General features: G+C 43.4%; 1 non-coding gene across 1 annotated transcript; it reads right to left on the bottom strand.

Moving 5' to 3' along the window:
• Window positions 1-9,545: 9,545 nt before the first annotated feature.
• On the bottom strand, window positions 9,546-9,617 carry TRNAA-GGC (transfer RNA alanine (anticodon GGC)). The gene has a single exon. It is a non-coding gene; the product is annotated as a tRNA-Ala (tRNA).
• Window positions 9,618-16,785: the final 7,168 nt, after the last annotated feature.

The following is a 16,785-nucleotide window of genomic DNA, read 5'->3' as shown; positions in this document are numbered from 1 at the left end:
TAAAAACCAACTTCTTCTTCTTCTTCTTCTTCTTCTTCTTCTTCTTCTTCTTCTTCTTCTTCTTCTTCTTCTTCTTCTTCTTCTTCTCCCCCCCCCCCCACCTCATAGTCTTGGTATGATCTTGGAGCCAGGGCTGGGCCTGGAAGAACAGGTATCAAGGGCAGCTAAGATCATGTTTTACAGATCCATTAGGTAACTCGACTTTTCATGCATCTCTTGATTATTGCCCTGTTTCGGCCACCTTTAAAAAAAATATATTCTGACATATAGCTTCCCCCACGGTATAGACGTGGAACTCATGCAGAGCAATTGTAAAGTCTATTATTTAACAGGGCTATTATTATTGAAGACAGCCAGTGTGGTGTAGCGGTTAAGAGCAGCAGACTCTAATCTGGAGATCCAGGTTCGATTCCCCACTCCTCTGCCTGAAGCCTGCTGGGTGACCTTGGGCCAGTCACAGTTCTCTCAGAACCCCCTCAGCCCACACAGAGGCTTGCAATGGCAAACCATCTCCAAATGTCTCTTGCCTTGAAAACCCAACGGGGGTCACCATAAGTCATCTGTGACTTTCCACCACCACCATTATTATTGTGGAGGATAACCCACATTTTTGTCCTATCCTGGGTATTTTGAGCAGATATTCTGGTATGGTGTACTCTGTAGAGGTTTGTTTGTTTGAAAGCCTTTCTACTAAAACTGAGAAGGAAAAGAGGAACTTTCCCCCTTGGTTCAGTTTCAGTAGCTTTCTGTTTACTTCAGAATCAATGTGTTTGCATTCATTAATGTATAACAGGGGGCTAGGTTTGCCAACCACCACGTACTAGCTGGAGATCTCCTGCTATTACAACCGATCTCCAGCCGAAAGAGATCACTTCACCTGGAGAAAATGGTTGCTTTGGCAATTGGACTCTATGGCATTGAAGTCCCTCCCCATCCCAACCCCCCTCCTCAGGCTCCACCCCAAAAAACCTCCCGCAGGTGGCGGAGAGGGACCTGGCAACCCTACAGGGGGCCAAGGGTGCTATTTAGGAAGGCTGGTGGGAACAGTCACTCCTATCTAGGGATGCCAGCCAGCCTCCAGGTGGGACCTGATGATCCCCCAGAATTATAGCTCATATCCAGACTACAGAGATCAGTTCCCCAAGAGATAATGAATGCTTTGGAAGGTGGACTCTATGGCATTATGCCCCACTGAAGTCCCTGTCCTTCCTAGGCTTCATCCCCAAATCTCTAGGATCTGGCAACCCTATTTTCCCCCCACCATCCCCTGGCGGTGGCTGGGGGGGCCTGGCAACCCTAGCCCTATCCCCTATTTCAAGCCATGGTCTATTATTCTTATCTGGTTACTAGGAGACATACAGGGCTTTATCTCAAACACCTGTAAACACCTGTGAGGTAAATGAGGTTGAGTGACAGTGTCAACTAGGGAACCTCCCAGCTGAATAACAATAATAGCAACAATGGGTGTGTGTTAAGTGCCGTCAAGTCGCTTCCGACTCATGGCAACCCTATGAATGAAAGTCCTCCAAAATGTCCTATCTTTGACAGCCTTGCTCAGATCTTGCAAATTGAAGGCTGTGGCTTCCTTTATAGCAACAATAACACATAGCATTTAGGTAACAGTTAAAATGCTCAAAGTGCTTCTCGCATTTTCTTGCTTAATCTTGACACCACAGCACCCCTAAAGTAACCAGTATTATTATCTCCATATCGCAAATGGAGGGGCGTCTCAGGCTGAGAGTGGCTTTCCTGAGGTTACCTACAGGCCAGTTCTAAGCCTTCAATGTTATTTATTTATATTCAGGTATACCCCATTTCTTCCCCCGTTGGGTACCCAAAGGGGCTTACATCATTCTCTTTTCTTCCATTTTATCCTCACAAAAATCCTGTGAGGTAGGGTAGGCTGAGAGAGTGTATGAGAGGCCCCAGGGCATTATTATGTGAATGTTGGCTACAGACATCATTTCATTCCTTGACCAGGAGAGAAAGGTACACAACTGAATCACCATCTAGGATACGTGTACCAGAGCATGGCAGCAAAATACTAAGCAGGAGGCCTTATCTCTGCCTTTGCTCAGTGTTATTACTATTACATTTCATCTTGGTCTACTTTAGAGATTGTGTATATATTATTCTAATGTCTGGAGCCTTCCTTTATGTTTAATATCTATATTATTTGACCACCGAAGAAGGCCAATGGGCCTAAATGTGTTTGGTCAGGGTCAATAATGGTCCTTTGTATTTATGCACATTTGTGAGGCTATAATTTTGGCCAGGATATTTGTTTTTAAGGACTACTGTAATCTATCTATCTATCTATCTATCTATCTATCTATCTATCTATCTATCTATCTATCTATCTATCTATCTATCTATCTATCTATCTATCTATCTATCCATCTATCTCCATATTTGTTTAGATTTATGCTTTTAACTTAGACATATTCAGCCCATACATTTATATTGTCTTAACCTTTTTTGGTTCTTAATTCACTTCGTTTTGGGTTAAGATTTGCTTTTTCTTCTTTTGTCCCAGATCACCCTGTAGGGTTGCCAGATCCCTCTTCGCTACTAGCGGGAGGTTTTGGGGATGGGGCCTGAGGAGGGTGGGGTTTGGAGAGGGGAGGGACTTCAATGCCATAGAATCCAATTGCCAAAGTGGCCATTTTCTCCAGGTGAACTGGTCTCTATCGGCTGGAGATCAGTTGTAATAGCAGGAGATCACCAGCTAGTACCTGGAGGTTGGCAACCCTATCACCCAGTGACCTTCCATGGCAGAGTGGGCATTTGAACCTCTATCTCCCAGATCCTAGTTGGGCACAATAACCGCTATGCCACAATGGCGGTTGGACGTCAATGTTCTGCTTAGGACTGCACCACTAGTGAGTTTGTAGCAGAGCCCAAAGCCGTTATAATGGCATTTATTTTTAGCTGAGGGCCTCTCCCATCACAGCTCATTCTCATAGCTGCCATGCTGCCTTAAAGCACCAAAATAGAGCTTTGAACCAGGACTCCCAGATCTTAGTCTAACACAAACCACTCCATTTTAATGGTTTTCATACAGCCAGGCACCTTCTGAGGGTGTGAAACAGAAGTAACTGGTGTGATAAATAACCCAGGCCATTCGGTTGGAGGGACTGAACTGAAAGTTCTTGGGAGAGCAAAAGGGCTGAGAGATTTTTTTGGCTTCAGGATTCTCTCTTAAGCTCTGATGCTCTGCTGGGACTTTCATCACAGAGATGCTGCTTATAAAACAGTCTCATTAAAGCCTGACAGTTTAAAGCAGCTAAGCTGTTCCCCAGGCGGCACTGCAATCAGATTTAGGAATTACTCCCAGCTGCTACAAATATATTAATTGGTGTGATAGTTTTGTTTCGTTGCCTCTTCTAGTCGTGGGAGATCCTGGGTTGTGAACATCTGGATGAAGAAGGCAGTTGGGCCCAAACTGTTCTTTCTCTCTGGAATTAAAAGAGGGAAATGCATTAGGGTGGTTATGCTAGGGGCACAAGCCTCTGCGCCCTTTTCTTATGCACGCCCTAAAGACATTAACAAGAGTTTAACAAAGGCATGGTGGCCCGTCAGCACTGTCTTCATTTCAGATGGGCAGGAAGCATCGGGACAGACCTCTTGTTACAGACCCTAAAATCTCACACCTGGGATCCCTGTGGGCATAAATTCCTGCAGGACTGGGAGCAAGGAACCCTGACTTCTTCCTCTGCAATCAGATGTCATTAGGGATTCAATTAAAAATACAGGCTGGTTGCTACATCAATGAGAACACATTCATCTTCAGGGAATCTTTAACCATATTTAACCGTATTTAAATGATCAATGGTCAATCATCAATAGCAATTTCCTTGCAATTATATGCACATTTCTCTTTTTGAAAGTCTGTTTTTTTTTTTTAATACTCTGGAGGAGGTACTGTCCCCTTTCCTGGATTCTCACACACATCCATCTTTTAAAAAGGTGGTACAGCAATAAGGATATGAGTCCACAGCAACTTTGGTTCACATCCACCAGTTGACAGTATAGTATACAATTTGCACTGCTGCATGTCTTCCAAGCGTATCACTTGAACATAGGAACATAACAAAAGCCCTGCTGGATCAGATCAAGGCCCATCAAATCCAGCGGTCTGTTCACACAGTGGCCAACCAGGTGCCTCTAGGAAGCCCACAAACAAGACAACTGCAGCAGCATCCTGCCTGTGTTCCACAGCACCTAATATAGTAGGCATGCTTCTCTGATACTGGAGAGAATAGGTATGCATCATGACTAGTAGCCATTTTTACTAGTAGCCATGGATAGCCTTATCCTACATGAACATGTCCACTCCTCTGTTAAAGCTTTCCAAGTTGGCAGCCATCATCACCACATCCTAGAGCAGGGAATTCCACAATTTAACTATGCATTGTGTGAAGAAATACTTCCTTTTATCTGTTTTGAATCTCTCACCCTGCAGCTTCAGCAGATGACCCCGCATTCTAGTATTATGAGAGAGGGAGAAAAGCTTCCCCTCGCTCCATACCAGGCATAATTTTATAGACTTCTAAGGTAAACAGCCCTAAGCGTTTTAACCACTCCTCATAGGACAGTTGCTCTAGCCCCCTGATCATTTTGGTTGCTCTTTTCTGTACCTTATCAAGCTCTGCAATATCCTTATTTAAGGTGTGGTCACCAGAACTGTTCACAGTACTCCAAGTGTGGTCTCACCATAGATTTGTACAAGGGCAGTATGGTATCAGCAGTTTTATTCTCTATTCCTTGTCTAATTATGGCCAGCATGGAATTTGCCTTTTTCACAGCAGCCGCACACTGGGTTGACATCTTCATCGAGCTATCCACTACCACCACCCCAAGATCCCTTTCTTGGTCCATTGCTGCCAGCACAGATCCCATCAGTGTATATTTGAAGTTGGGATTTTTTGCCCCAATATGCATCACTTTTCACTTGCTGACATTGAAATATCTGAATGTTGCAATTCTATGTGACCATAGAAAAGTCATAGAAGTTGATACTCAGTGCAGAATTCAGCTTCCTAAGAAATTAATATCTATCTATCTATCTATCTATCTATCTGTCTGTCTGTCTGTCTGTCTGTCTGCCATCAAGTTACAGCTGACTTATGGTTTTCAAGGGTTTTCAAGGCAAGAAACGTATTAGGATGTGGTTTGCCATTGCCCGCCTCCAAGTCACGACCCTGGTATTCCTTGGAGGTCTCTCATCCAAATACTAGCCAGGGTCAAGACTGAGAGTGTGTGACTGGCCCAAGGTCACCCAGCAAGCTTCCATGGCTCAAGTGGGGATTTGAACCTGGGTTTCCCAGGACCTAGTCTGACACCTTAACCACTATACCATGCTGGCTCTCAATGGACCTTAATCACAGATAAGTGAGCCTTGTCAAAAGGCAGGCAATACATACCGGTCTCCAGAAGACAAATTCTATACCTTATGGGCCACCAGAGCACCCTTTCTGGTGCTCTGAGTGATCCTATTCATGTGATGGACTTTGGAAGCTTTAGCCTGCAAATGCACTGGAGTTTTCTTCTGGAGCAACTTTGCTACTGTGAGCATTAGAAAACCCCAACCCCAGTTTTGCCTTACCACTTTGAAGTCATTATAAAAATAAATCTCTTTGGATATATTCATAGACCTTAATGGAAGCCTTGAATTCAGCCATATACATTTTTTTTCTTACCAGCTCAATAAAACATATTGCTTTTTTCCTGAGTGGTATTTTTATATTAGCTTCCTTTCAAAGAGACTCGCTCTTGTGCAGTAAAATGACTCCAGATGGAGATCCTGGTGTTGTTGGTTGACTCCACATGCAATGTAAACACAAAAGAAAGACTTATGCTTCTAGTTCTCATCTTCATCCAGGAAATAAGAAGCATGCCGTTGGCTTAAGGAACTGTAGATTTATTCCACTAAAATGTCTGTTTTACTATGTGCCTTTCCATCTGCTTCCAGAAATGAAAGTTTGGTGAATGGACCTTGTATACTGGTACATACAAGTTGATAGACAGTCTGTGGAAAGTAGTCCCAAAGGACTATGGGCTGCAGTGAGATTCCATGGCCTACCACATCTGGCAGGTCAACTTTGCACTGGCTTTGAAAGTCTGTGTAGTTTTATTCCAGCTGCCTGCCCCACTCCTTACATCCCTGCCAGAAAGGGAAATTATTCTTCCCCCGAAGCAGATGGGAACATTTGAAGACCTAAGAGTATGGAATATCAGTGTGTCAGATTCAGTGTGTCGACATGGTAATAAAGGAGATCTTCAGAAAAATCATACAGAATTCCTGCACAAATGATGGAGACAGACAATGGTGGGGGGCTATTTTTAAAGAGAGTTGAAAGTGTTATGGGAAAGCCATTGTTACACATGGTTTGGACACTCTGAACATTTCCAGACACTGGCATTTTCAAAGTACCGTAATGCTTTGCTGGGTGACTGACACGCTTATTCAGACTAAAACCAAAACAGAACAGGGAAGAAAAAACGTAAACCCAGAAAAACCAGGTCACCAAGAAGGTTGACAAATGGAGTTGCCAGTTGCCAGTTGGGTAATACCTGGAGATTTTGGGGGTGGAGCCTGATGAGGGCAGCGTTTGAGGAGGGGAGGGACTTCAATGGGTTATAATGCCACAGAGTCCACCTTCCAAAGTGGCCATTTTCTTCAGCTGCCTGGAGATCGGTTGTAATCCCAGGAGATCTCCAGCCACCATCTGGAGGCTGGCAACCCTATTGACAAAAGGCATAATAACAGAATACATACTAACAGGTTACATATGTTAAGTCAAAAAAAAGCTACAATGTATAACAAATAGTAAAAAAATCCATTAAACAGAAATATTTAAATAGAACAGATTAAATGGAATAGATTTTTTTAATGCCATGAAGTCACAGCTGATTTATAGCGACCTGTACGGTTTTCAAGGCAAGAGACTTTTGGAGGTGGTTTCAGATGAGGACTATCAAAAATAATTTTCCAGACTGTGGTTGTTCATGGTCCAAATATCTCTGTAAGCAAGATCAGAATGAATTGTGGCTCTGTGGTGTGTTTATCCACATTCAGGAAGCAAAATACGGATTTTTAAAAACTATTTGTTATAATTAAAGCTTTGTTAATTTAACATATGTAACCCATTAGTATTTATTCGGTTATTAGGCCTTTCACCACACTTATTCAGACTGCTGGTCACCCACAAATCACATAGTCAAATGGAGTAAGTGAAGGCTCATTACTTTCTATCGGCACCTAACAGTGTTGGTAGCTCACCTCTCCAAACAAGGAAGTACTTTTATAAGGAACTGCTTTCAATTTCAGAGGCTGTTTGCCAGCTCCTGTGTTGGGAAGTATCCTCACTGGTTTTGGTTAAACGGGTACGGCAGGGTAAAAACCAGGGACGTGACCTTCCTCACACATTATAACCTAGCAATATCCGTTTTAGTTCACTTCATATCATCTGGTAAAATTCCACATGGAATCCATTCAATAATTTAAAGTGAAAGCAAGCCAAGAAGGAAAAGACACCATGTAAAAGAATTTTTTAATGAGATCAAAGCTTTAGTATTAGGCTACTATCAAGCATATTACAGGTTTCTTCTTTGTGGATAGCAAAAATGCTTCATTTCCCTGAAATATAATTTTTAAACGTTCTATAATTTTATTCATGAGCCAGTGTTCATGAGCCATTGTTTACTTTTACTTACTCCTTTATTACAGAGAAAAATCAATGTCACTTGATTAATACCAGCTCAGATATGTATCTCCTATGTCCTTTTTTGGTGATCTCCTTTCCCCTTCGAAATAGTATCTAGTGGGAGGGGCACACTGCACTTGGAGGTATGTTAATGAAGTCAAATTAAAGCACAGTACACAAAAGCACACATGTTTCCTGAAAATATAACTGTGACTGACTTGTCAATCACTCAGCAATTCTTTGGGTTTTGCTGAACTGCTGTGATGTCATAGAAGCCTGTGCTACCAGAGATGTGGTTTGGGTTAATTGAAATTAGCCACCCTCCCTGTACATACACTCACACATACAGGAAAATGGGCTAAACCTCTGTTATGCCATAGAAGGTTCACAAACATTTTAAATGATTGGTTCTTGTAGGTTATCCGGGCTGTGTAACCGTGGTCTTGGAATTTTCTTTCCTGATGTTTCGCCAGCAACTGTGGCAGGCATCTTCAGAGGAGTAACACTGAAGGACAGTGTCTCTTCAGTGTTACTACTCTGAAGATGCCTGCCACAGTTGCTGGCGAAACGTCAGGAAAGAAAATTCCAAGACCACGGTTACACAACCCGGATAACCTACAAGAACCAATGAACTCTGACCGTGAAAGCCTTCGACAATATTTTAAATGATCCGCTTTCTTAGCTGCAGTATTTCCCTGCCGTCTCACTGAATTTCACCATCATCCCTTTTTGCTCTCAACAAATTGACCTCACAGTGGCTATGCAGTTGCTTTTATTTTTAGCAGGATTTCCAAACAAAACACATTTTGTCTTGTTTATTAAATCCAAAACCAGTCTCTTTCCAGCAAAGACAGTCTGTTTCACTTATCAGCATGAGGACAAAGCCAACACAATAGTTCTGTCTTGTTTATCTTATTATTGTAGTTCCCCCTTCGACTTGGCCATCTGTCAGCAGAAATGCTATTTGCAAAGAGGACCGAGCCCCAGAGCAATCAGTTGCCCTTTATGTCTTCTGAAGGAGTTAAGACCATTGTTTCAAGTTATGACCATTGTTGGCCTCATAAGTGAAAGGAACCTGATCAAGACAATTATTTTAAGATGACGTCTCTGAGTAGGCACATATTAAAAAATACTTTGCACATCACTCACATTACTGTTCCAAAAGCACGATAATAATCTGAAGTTATTACAGTGTTTAATGTGGAAAAGTCACAAGCTTAAAATAATACAATTTAATAATCCCTGGAGTTTTCTGCAGAGTGTCTCCCTGAAGAAGGAAGAATGTTTCTAGGCAGAATGATGACGGGATCATATAATTTATCATACTTCAATCTTCCTATACCAGATTAACTCTCATGGCTCCCCTCAAAGAATCCTGGAAACTGTAGTTTGAAAAAGGTGCCATAAACTATCTATTATAGAGATCCATAGCTTCCTGTCACACTACTAGAAAGCCAGTGTGGTGTAGTGGTTAACGGTGACAGACTCTAAACTGGAGAACTGGGTTTGATTCCCCACTCCTCCTCATGAAGCCTGCTGGGTGTCTTTGAGCCAGTCACAGTTCTCTCGGAAGTCTCTCAGCCCCACCTTCTTCACAAGGTGCCTGTTGTGAGGAGGGGAAGGGAAGGTGATTGTAAGCCGCTTCGAGACTCCTTTTGATAAAGAAAAATGGGGTATAAAAACCAACTCTTCTTCTTCTTGAACACATGAAGCTGCCTTATACTGAATCAGACCCTTGGTCCATCGAAGTCAGTATTGTCTACTCAGACCGGCAGCAGCTCTCCAGGATCTCGGGCAGAGGTCTTTCACATCACCTACTTGCCTAGTCCCTTTAACTGGAGATGCCAGGGATTGAACCTGGGACCTTCTGCATGCCAAGCAGATGCTCTACCACTGAGCCACGCCTCCTCCTCCTCCTCCTCTTCCTCCTCCTCCTCCTCCTCCTCCTCCTCCTCCTCCTCCTCCTCTTCTTCTTCTTCTTCTTCTTCTTCTTCTTCTTCTTCTTCTTCTTCTTCTTCTTCTTCTTGATATAGTGATAACAATGAATATATTATTGTCTTTATTTCAAAAGTAACTGACTCCTCTGGCTCAAGGCAATAATATTTCTGTAAACCTTCTCTTTTCTCACTTTTGAAGATAGGAATAGCATGAGTCAATTTGCATCATTTGGCAATGAGGCTAAAGACAACACTGAATAGCACGACAATCCAGAACTTCTATATGCACTCAAATATGTGTCCTAAGCGCCTGCAAATTTTTATTTGTTTTGTTTATTTTTCAGCATTCATAGGCAGAGTCTTGCAAGCCTGGTGTAGTGGTTAAGAGCAGGAGATTCTAATCTGGAGAACCAGGTTTGATTTCTCAGTCACAGTTCTCTCAGAACTCATCCAGCCTGAACTACCTCGCAAGGTGCCTGTTGTGGGGAGAGGAAGGGAATGTGATTGTAAGCCACTTTAAGGTAGACTCTTTAAGGTACAGAAAAGAGGGTTATAAAAACCTACTCTTCTTCTACTCTTCTACTAGTTCCTAGAGTTCCCTTGGGAGAGGGTTCCATCTGTAAAGCTGTGAGATATATTTGTTACCATGTCAGAATAGTACTGGGGAGATTTTCCTTCAAATTCCTGCTCATAACATAAAGTTCTCTGCATAATCTTGGTCAGTCACCCTTTCTTAGCTTAACCTAAACTTCATAGAGTTGTTGTACAGGTAAAATAAAGGAAAGCAGAACCACCAGAGCTCCTTGGAAGAATGGTGGGATAAAAACATGATTTGGAGTGACACTGCCTGACCAAGTGCCTGTTTGCTTCCAGTTCAAACAATTTGTCCTGTGTTTGGGAGAATAAATAAATATTACAGAAGTGGTCCAGCAGGACAGCTGGGGAGGGAAACTGCCACACAACATTCTAGGACCCAGGTTGCTCTGGGGTCCCAACTGCCAGGTAAATATGGGGATAGTAGCAGCATGCCTGTTCTAATCAAGGGTCTTGTGTGTGAATGTGAAATGGGCCGAATTTGTTGTGTAGGAGCCTCAGGGAGAATCATAGTTGGATAGGGTTGCCAGGTCCCTCTTCACCACTGGTGGGAGGTTTTTGGGGTGGAGCCTGAGGAGGCCAGGGTTTGGGGAGGGGACTTCAATGCCATGGAGTCCAATTGCCAAAGCCAGCATTTTCTCCTGGTGAACTGATCTGTATCGGCTGGAGATCAGTTGTAATAGCAGGAGATCTCCAGGTAGTACCTGGAGGTTGGCAACCCTATAGTTGGAGGGGGCATGATAGCTCTTGGCAGCCCTAGCCAGAAGTCTCTGGGATTCTTTTCTCTCCAAGCAACTGTGACTCTACTATGAGACTCCTCTTGGTCAAGGAAGCAAGGAGCTTGGAATTCCTGGAACTCCAGGTTCCAGTAAGGTAGCAATGAAGCATCAGCCACATTGTTCTTTCCCACTCCCTTTTTCTGTAGAACTAAAACATCTGGGCTTATTGCTCTGTATATCTGAGTTTTTATTCCTCTGCTAAATGAAGACTGGAATCCCATAAGAATGTTTTTGAGTTCATACCATTGAGACTGAAAGGTCATTTGCTCCCATAAATCTTAAAATTAGAAATGGGGAAAAAAGGCTTGTCATAGAGAATCCATTTTTATCATCAGCTTTTAATTATAAGACAGCCCAGAATCTTAACGCAACCAAGGATAGCAGTCCTCTTTGCTTGTTTGTTTACTTCTCTGTCCACTCGTATCCACCTAAGATTGTTTTTATACAGAAAAATGTCTTTATTCCAGTTTATCCTGTTTATTTCTTATATTTTTACATTCCTTTCCCTAGATTTAACAGCCACTGGCTATCCATCAACCACTTCACACTTTAAAAAGGGGAGATGAAATTTAATTTTTCCTTGACATTATAAGGAGAAAAGTTGCCACACCTCTCACACAATTGACTGATCTATTTGACAGCAGATAACGCTGTATCTGCTTCTCAGAAAGCGTCTTCAGCTGTTTTATCCAAGGAGTGATATATTTATTTCGTGCAATATTATTTTTACATTCACCTTTTGTTTTATGCTTATTATTGATGTCTCATTGGTAATTTTCAACTTTAACCACAGGATCAGAGATGGAGACTATTAGCACCGCTGGCGTAACTGAAGATATGCCAATGCCAATCCAGGCCAGGGCTGTTCCAGTGCAACTGTGGTGCTGGTGTAGAAATGGGCAGTGTCAGGCTGGACCAGTGTCTAATCAGTACCCTAAGCCCTCCCAGCTTGAATTCGAACAGAAGCATCACGCAACACAGCAATACACCTGGGACCTGACAGCCATAACGACTGGTGTAAGAGCCCCGTGGCGCAGAGTGGTAAGCTGCAGTACTGCCATCCAAGCTCTGCTCACGACATGAGTTTGATCCCGACGGAAGTTGGTTTCAGGTAGCCGGCTCAAGGTTGACTCAGCCTTCCATCCTTCCGAGGTCGGTAAAATGAGGACCCAGCTTGCTGGGGGTAAAGGGAAGATGACTAGGGAAGGCACTGGCAAACCACCCCATAAACAAAGTCTGCCTAGTAAACGTCGGGATGTGACATCTCCCCATGGGTCAGGAATGACCCAGTGCTTGCATAGGGGATCTTTACCTTTAGGGATCAGCTCCCGTTATAATGTCTGATCGTGCAAGACATAAGCTGTGCCTGGGGTTCCTCCCAGGGTTGTTTGGTAGCCATCCATATGAGGGGCAGGAACCAAGGAGCTAAGGGTGGTGTAGTGGTTAATAGTGGTGGTTTGGAGTGGTGGACTCTGATCTGGAGAACTGGCTTGGCTTGCCTGACCCCCCATCCCCATCCCAACCTCTCCCTTCCCATAATAATCCCCCATCAGGGGTGCTCTTTCCCTCTTCCCCATAGTCTGTTCTGCACTCACTAAAGTACTCACACACTGCACGGTTAAAATTTCCAACAAGCCTAAAAGATCCCATAACCCTAACTCAAAGCCAACCTGGCTGCAAATTTTAAACAGCATCTCAAAATAAGGTCTTTCTAAAATTAAATTTGAACCATACAAAATAGAAGTTGCTTTCTTCCATATTTCAGCTTCAGAGGTACGTGAATTTTTTTTAAAGCAGAGAGACAATTTACAAGGTACAAACACACTCTTCCAGATCATGTGAATTCCATCTGGATTTCATTTTTTGTGTTTGCCTCCCACCTTCTCAGCTTTGGCGCACAACCATTCCTTTGGCAGATTTTACCTCTGCAATGGCTTGGTTGGGAGGGAAGGCAGCACGGTATAGCCTGATCTCATCAGATTTTGGAAGTTAAGGAGGGTTGGAAGGGAGACCACCAAGGAAGACTCTGCAGAGGAAGGCAATGGCCAACCATCTCTGCTTCTCAGTTGCCTTGAAAGCCCCTTGCTGGGGTCATTGTAAGTCAGCTGCAACTTGATGGCACTTTATCACACACACACACACACACACACACACACACACACACACACACACACACACACACACACACACACAATGACTTGGTCTTCAAATATTGCTTAAAAATCAGAACTCCATTCTCAATCATCTGCAAGGATTCACATGTCCTGTGCTCATTGGTGTTTTCATGCATTTGCTGTCAGTGGTGGTCTGAGACAATGGGCAACAGGGGTAGCTGCCCTGGGTCTCATGCTGGGTGGGGGCAACCATCTGCAACCCTGCCCCCTTGATGGAGAGGGAAAAGAAAAGATAGAGCTGGCTCCTGCCATCACCACTCACATCTGTCTAAGACCCAGGCAGCTGGCAAAGAAGAAGAAAAAGAAGAAATAATGTTGGCTTTTATATGCCAACTTTCTCTAACACTTAAGGAAGAATCAAACCAGCTTACAAACACCTTCCCTTCCCCTCCCTACAACAGATACCCTGTGAGGTAGGTGAGGCTGAGAGAGCTGTGAGTAGCCCAAGGTCACCCAGCTGGCTTCACGTGGAGGAGTGGGAAATCAAACCCGGTTCTCCAGATCAGAGTCCACCACTTCAAACCACCGCTCTTAATCACTACACCACACTGGCTCTCAGTAGCAGCCAATTGTGCTGGCTCCATCCCAGGTGCTGGGAACAAGTTTCCAGGGACAGCATAAGCCTGCCTGACATGGTGTGAGGATGGCCCTTTCCTTGGCCCCAGCAGGGAGGCTGGTGAGGAGACCCGGGGGGGGGGGGGAAGGAAGGATTCTGGGGCCCCACCCTAGACTTTTGCCCAGGGCTGCAAAATCACTAAGATCTCCCTTGCCCAGGGTTGCAAGTTCCTCAGGGATGGCCCATTTAAAGATGCTGATATCCCATTCATGTGACAGTCATATCCCTCCCCCAACATCAAACCTTTTCCTGGTAGGTTTATTCTGAGCAGATGAAAATGCATTCATGGGGAAAAGCCTTTCAATGATGGAACAAACAAATGTCTAGGTTTTCAATCATTATTGTGAAAAAACACAAACACATGAGTGTACCACGATGCATGGTCTTTCTGTACAATCTATTTATTGCACAAAACACATACATACATATTTCTCATCTGCTGTGTCACAGCCTGTTTCCCCTCAAGCCTGTGTTTCTCTTACAGATATATTTATTTTTCCAAGCATTCAAACTGCAATATTTGGCCCTTCCAAAAATTCTACTTTTCCAAACAGCAGATTGGTTGCCGATTGCCATGTGGCTGAATGAGAGTGGCTGAGCTTTAAGGGATAGTCTTTGTGATCATTGTGATAGATGCCTGGTGCCTTTCACGAATTAGCTGAATTCAATAAGGTTTCTCGTTTTATGCTAACGTTTCTTTTTATACTATATTGTCTTCTTTAAAAATGTTGCAAACTGTCTTGAGAATTGCGGTTTGTTAATGGGATGCAAATACTTTAAATTAATAGAGGTTTTTTTTTAAAAAAATTAAGAAGCCATGAATTCCCTTTCTCTTTCTGTACAATGTCTGCCCTCAGGCACTTAAGCTGACACATAGAACTATAAGTAGCAAAACCCAGCAAAGTTACTTCAGTCTCCATAACTCCATACTTAATGGCATAATACTGAGTAGTGTCCCAGTATTAGCTCTAATTTAAGAGTATTCAAATGTTCAACACTTGCTCTTTTGTGTGCCGCGATACATAGTTAACAGAGGTTCTCTCCATTCTGTCCCCCCTCACCCAGATAATCTCTTCTCACCCTCCCCAATAATCATATTGGCATATCCTTAGGAACCTGATACAATGGAAACACCAAGAGATCAGAAAAACTTTCCAAAGCCTATCTTGCTTTCATTAATAATTATTGTAAGATGTCATTTATAGAGCAAAACCATGCTATACAGAACCAAGATAGATCTTTGGGGAGTTGTCAAGGCTGAGAAAGATCTCATTCCCACCATCTCTGCTCTCCAAATAATTTACAGCAACTAGCATCTTGGGACCTGTCGAGGTACATGCAGAGACTAGGAAATAGAGAGAAGGGAAATGAAAAAGGCTCGCACTGATGGGGAAAGCCTACTACAGATCCCACTGAATTCTTTCCATGGCTATTAATACCTCCTGAATCAGACCAACAGGGAACTCCATATTTTCACTGCAGATTCTTTCTGGATGCAATGAACATTTACTCCGCTCTGGTTAGACCTCAAATAGAGTACTGTGTTCAGTTTTGGGCACCACAATTTAAGAAAGATGTAGACAAGCTGGAACGTGTCCAGAGGAGGGCAACAAAGATGGTAAGGGATCTGGAGGCCAAGTCCTATGAGGAAAGGTTGAAGGAGCTGGGTATGTTTAGCCTGAAGAGGAGAAGACTGAGAGGGGATAAGTTAACCATGTTCAAGTACTTGAAGGGCTGTCATATAGAGGAGGGTGCCAAGTTGTTTTCTGTTGCCCAAGAAGGTCAGACCAGAACCAACGGGTTGAAATTAAATCAAAAAAGTTTCCGTCTAGACATTAGGAAGAATTTTCTAACAGTTAGAGCGGTTCCTCAGAGGAACAGGCTTCCTCGGGAGGTGGTAAGCTCTCCTTCCCTGGAGGTTTTTAAGAAGAGGTTAGATGGCCATCTGTCAGCAATGCTGATTCTGTGACCTTAGGCAGATGATGAGAGGGAGGGCATCTTGGCCATCTTCTGGTCACTAGGGGTGTGTGGGGGGGAGGTAGTTGTGAATTTCCTGCATTGTGCAGGGGGTTGGACTTGATGGCCCTGGTGGTCCCTTCCAACTCTATGATTCTATGATTCTAACACATACTGCTTTTTTCCCATGAGCTCTCAGACTCCTAAGTGTTTGGGTACGACCTCTCAATTTTATTTATTTACATTATTTATAGTCCCCTTTTCTTGCTGAGACTCAAGGTGGATTACATAGTGTAGGCCAAATACAATCAACAGGGTGGCACATATAATAAAGCAATAAGGTTTAGATTGGCCTATGCCCTCAAACTGAGAACTGAAGAGAAGTTGCTAATGGGAAAGTGAGGCCAAGGAAAGTCTATCGAACAGCTACAGATGCCATAGCAACAACTGTTCAAGAAGAAGATCCATGAAAAGGGAAGAATATACAGGTGTGCTTCGAAGCTAATGTAGAAACCTCAGAGCAAAGGTGGGTGACTTGCAGGGTCCTGCTATCTTCTGGTCCTGCTATGATGATGCTCTCTGTGCAACAGCTGCACAGCATAATGCAGTCACCTTCCTAGGTGCTTCCAGCAGTAAAGCAAAAAATACCAGTAATGTAGCAACACCAACAGCCCCTCCTATAGTGTCCATGACAACTCTGCCACCATTCATCTACCACAAATCTTATACATCAATGGCAACATCACATTAACCATGAAGAGACTATGGCCTTTTATGCATGGCTATTTCCTTTGCGGTCACCTGTCTGACAACTTCAGGTCTTTGTTTGGATTATGCATGCCGTTTCTGGCCATCAGAGGTAGCCTTGGCCTCCCCTGCGTTTCCCTGCGTTTTGATTGCATTTTCAAATTTGAGATAAAATAGGTCCCTGAAAATGCATGCAAAACGCGGGAAATAGGGAGAGCGAGGCGACCTCTGACGGTCGGAAACGGCATGCATAATCAACACAAAGACCCAAAT

This window comes from Euleptes europaea, chromosome 7 (genome assembly GCF_029931775.1).
Source record: "Euleptes europaea isolate rEulEur1 chromosome 7, rEulEur1.hap1, whole genome shotgun sequence".
Lineage (NCBI taxonomy): Eukaryota > Metazoa > Chordata > Lepidosauria > Squamata > Sphaerodactylidae > Euleptes > Euleptes europaea.
This window is presented reverse-complemented; position numbering and strand designations above follow the sequence as displayed.